Below are 3,928 nucleotides of genomic sequence, written 5' to 3'. Positions count from 1 at the left end.
ACATTCGTGAATTATTATGGACACTATGTGTGCGACACTATTGAGTCGATCGCGGACAGCGGATCGGGTAAGTGTCTTGAGTACATGGCTAATATGTGCTATGCTTATACTTGGTGTTGAGCTCGGTAAGTTGAACCTATGTGACAACTATACTTGAAGTCACGTACATAAAAATTTATCGTAGGATGAGTGAAAGGCCGTTTTGTTGTTTGATTGTAACGAAGATAAATTGATTTATGAAAATGCTTCAATGTCTTATTGATGAGTATATGAATTGTGAATGCATGAATTGATATGAAATTGAATCGATAGGTTGGAGGAACTATGGCATGGTTCGGTATGGATGGAGTAAATTGTCTCATTCCATTTTGTTCCTCTTGTGATAATGTTATTGATGTATAGTAGAGGATTGCTTATGACTTACTGAGTTATAAACTCACCCGGTGTTTCCTTGTCACCCATTATAGGTTGCTTGGACTCATCAATTTTTGCGGGGTCGGGCCGTCATCGAAGTCATCACACCGGATAACAAGTTTTGGTACTTTCTTCTTAGTGTGCTTAGAAGATCATTTTGGCATGTATAAGCTAGTACGTTGTGTTTGAATTATGGCATGTAAACTTTAAGCCATGCGAAAATGGCACGAATGTTAGATTGAGTTGGATCAAGGGTAGGCATGAAATGGACCTAGTTACTTTCGTAACAGATGCTGGCAGCAGCAGTGTCATGAGATTGAAAAATCACTAAAAATAGTAGGAGTGGAATTAATTGATGAATAAATTATGTAATCAAAGCTCGATGGGTCTGCTTTCATGAGGAAGTAACGAAAAGATCATATGGGCAGTATATTAAGAGATAATCAGATTTTTGTGGGACAGGGCCAGAACGGTTTCTGGATTCCCTGCTCCGACTTTAGAAATTAATTATAAATTAACCAGAAATAATTAGGGGTCGTACCATATATGTACAGATTCCTCTCTGAGTCTAGTTTTCATAGAAACAAACGGCATCAGTATTGAATCCCCGTGCAGGGAGATATTCAAGTCGTAATGGGCAAAGGTCAGTGTAGTCGACCCCTGCAACTTGGGGAACTTTGACTAATAAACTGTACTAATTGGCCAGACCAAAAATTCTAGAAAAAAATACATAGATGGGCACATGAGTCTAGTTTCTGGGAAAAATTACGAAACTGATTTTCGAGTTACGAAACTCAAGATATGATTTTTAAAACGACTAGTACACAGATTGGGCAGTGTCTGGAAAATAAATTTTGTAAAGGGGTTAAAGCCAGTTAACACCTCGTGTTTGACTCCGGTGTTGGTTTCGGGTTCGGGGTGTTACATTTTATTGGTATCAGAGCCAGGTTTTGTCGGTTCTAGGACTACCATAGCACGTATGAGTCTAGCTATACATGCCATAATGTTAATGTTTAAAAGGGTGATGACTTCTGACGGTTGAAATGTTTTTGTCTTGATTAGTAAATGGATCCCGGTGAGGAAAGAACCCTAGCGGATGACGTTGAGAGCGTAGCGGCTGCTCCTGCACAAGGTACGCCGCCTGTTGAACCTCAGTCATCTGTGAATAATCAAGGTGAGGGGGCTAAACAAGCCTTCTTTACCATGATGAATGAGTGGGTCGCGCAGTATGCTCGAGCCAACCCGGCTGTCCAACAATTCCCAAATTTGAATAATCCACCCCAAGAGCTTGTAATGCCATCAGTCGCTGATCCTGTGAGGCTGAGTAAGCCACCGGTAGACTTGATTAGGAAGCGTGGGGCCGAGGAGTTCAAGGCCATAGTAACTGATGATGCCGAAAGGGCCGAGTTCTGGCTTGATAACACCATTCGGGTGTTCGATGAATTGTCATGCACACCCGATGAATGTCTAAAATGTGCTGTATCTTTGTTGCGAGACTCAGCCTACTATTGGTGGAGGACCTTGATCTCCATAGTCCCGAACGAGCGAGTAACTTGGGACTTCTTTCAAACGGAATTCCGGAAGAAATTTATTAGCCAGCGGTTCATTGATCAGAAGCGTAAGGAGTTCTTGGAACTCAAGCAAGGCCGTATGACTGTATCTGAATACGAACATGAATTCGTAAGACTTAGTAGGTATGCCCGGGAGTGTGTAGCTGATGAGGTTGCTATGTGCAAAAGATTCGAGGAAGGATTGAATGAAGATTTAAAGCTATTAATGGGTATTTTGGAAATAAAGGAATTCGTAACACTAGTCGAACGAGCCTGCAAGGCGGAGGAACTTGGAAAGGAGAAGAGGAAGGCTGAATTTGAAGCTAGAGATTATCGTAAAAGATCGACGGGTAAAGCTCCGTTCTCAGCGGTAAAGAAGTTCAAGGAGGACATTAATAAGTCGAGGGCGACTGCGGGAATTTCCATCAGGGCAAGACCATCGATGGGCTCCCGAGCTACTTCGGTAGCTAGTGTGGGCAATAATCGTCACGAGAAACCTGAATGTCCCAATGTGGAAGACGACACCTAGGTGAATGTTGGGGCAAGTCTACTAGCAGGGCCTGTTACGGGTGCGGTTCGAAGGACCATCTCATTAGAGATTGCACGGAGCTGGATGAGAAGAATAAGATTCAAGGTGCAAGACCTAGTGGAGTGACATCTAGAGGTAGACCACCGAGAATTTTTGGAGGCAGGGGTGGTAGTCAGAGGGGGGCTTCTGATACGGCCGATCGCGCCGAGAACCGTGCTCCTGCTAGAGCATATGCCATTCGCGCACGAGAGGAGGCATCCTCCCCCGACATCATCACTGGTACCTTCACTCTCTTTGATACTAATGTGATTGCATTGGTTGACCCTGGTTCTACTCATTCATATGTATGCGAAACCTTAGCAACCAGTAAGACTCTACCTGTTGAGTCTACTGAGCTCGTAATTCGAGTATCAAACCCTTTGGGCCAATGCATACTTGTTGATAAAGTGTATAAGAGATGCCCTCTAATAATCCGAGAATCCTGTTTTCCGGCTGATTTGATGCTTTTGCCGTTCGACGAGTTTGATGTTATTCTTGGTTTGGATTGGTTAACCGCGCATGATGCGGTTGTAAATTGCAAAAGCAAGACTATCGACTTGAGGTGCGCAAATAACGAAATAATCCGAGTTGAGTCTGCGGACTTAAGGGGGTTGCCAGCTGTAATATCAGCAATGTTGGCCCAGAAATATGTAAGGAAAGGGTGCGAAGCATACCTCGCGTATGTACTTGATGACAAGGAGTTAGAAAAGAAACCCGAATCGGTGCCAGTGGTCTGTGAATACCCGGATGTTTTTCCTGAAGAGTTACCGGGTTTGCCACCTGTTCGGGAGGTAGAGTTTGGTATTGAGCTTGTACCTGGAACTACGCCTATTTCGATCGCTCCATATCGTATGGCACTAACCGAGTTGAAAGAGTTGAAAGCTCAGTTGCAAGAATTGACGGATAGAGGTTTCGCTCGACCGAGTTTCTCACCTTGGGGTGCACCAGTATTGTTCGTGAAAAAGAAGGACGGAACCATGAGGTTGTGCATTGATTATCGTCAACTGAATAAAGTGACGATAAAGAATAAGTATCCGTTACCGCGTATTGATGATCTGTTCGATCAATTAAAGGGAGCATCGGTGTTTTCAAAGATAGATTTGAGATCGGGTTATTATCAGTTGCGGATTCGAGATTCGGACGTACCCAAAACTGCTTTCAGAACGAGGTACGGTCACTACGAGTTCTTAGTGATGCCGTTTGGGCTCACTAATGCCCCTGCGGTGTTTATGGATTTGATGAATCGGATCTTCAGGCCGTATTTGGATCGGTTCGTAGTTGTGTTTATTGATGACATCTTGGTCTATTCAAGAGATGAGACCGAACATGCTGAGCATCTGAGGCAAGTGTTGCAAATTTTGCGGGATAAGCAGTTATATGCTAAGTTCAGTAAGTG

Source organism: Gossypium hirsutum, chromosome A12, assembly GCF_007990345.1.
Source record: "Gossypium hirsutum isolate 1008001.06 chromosome A12, Gossypium_hirsutum_v2.1, whole genome shotgun sequence".
NCBI classification, from domain to species: Eukaryota; Viridiplantae; Streptophyta; class Magnoliopsida; order Malvales; family Malvaceae; genus Gossypium; species Gossypium hirsutum.
This window is presented reverse-complemented; position numbering follows the sequence as displayed.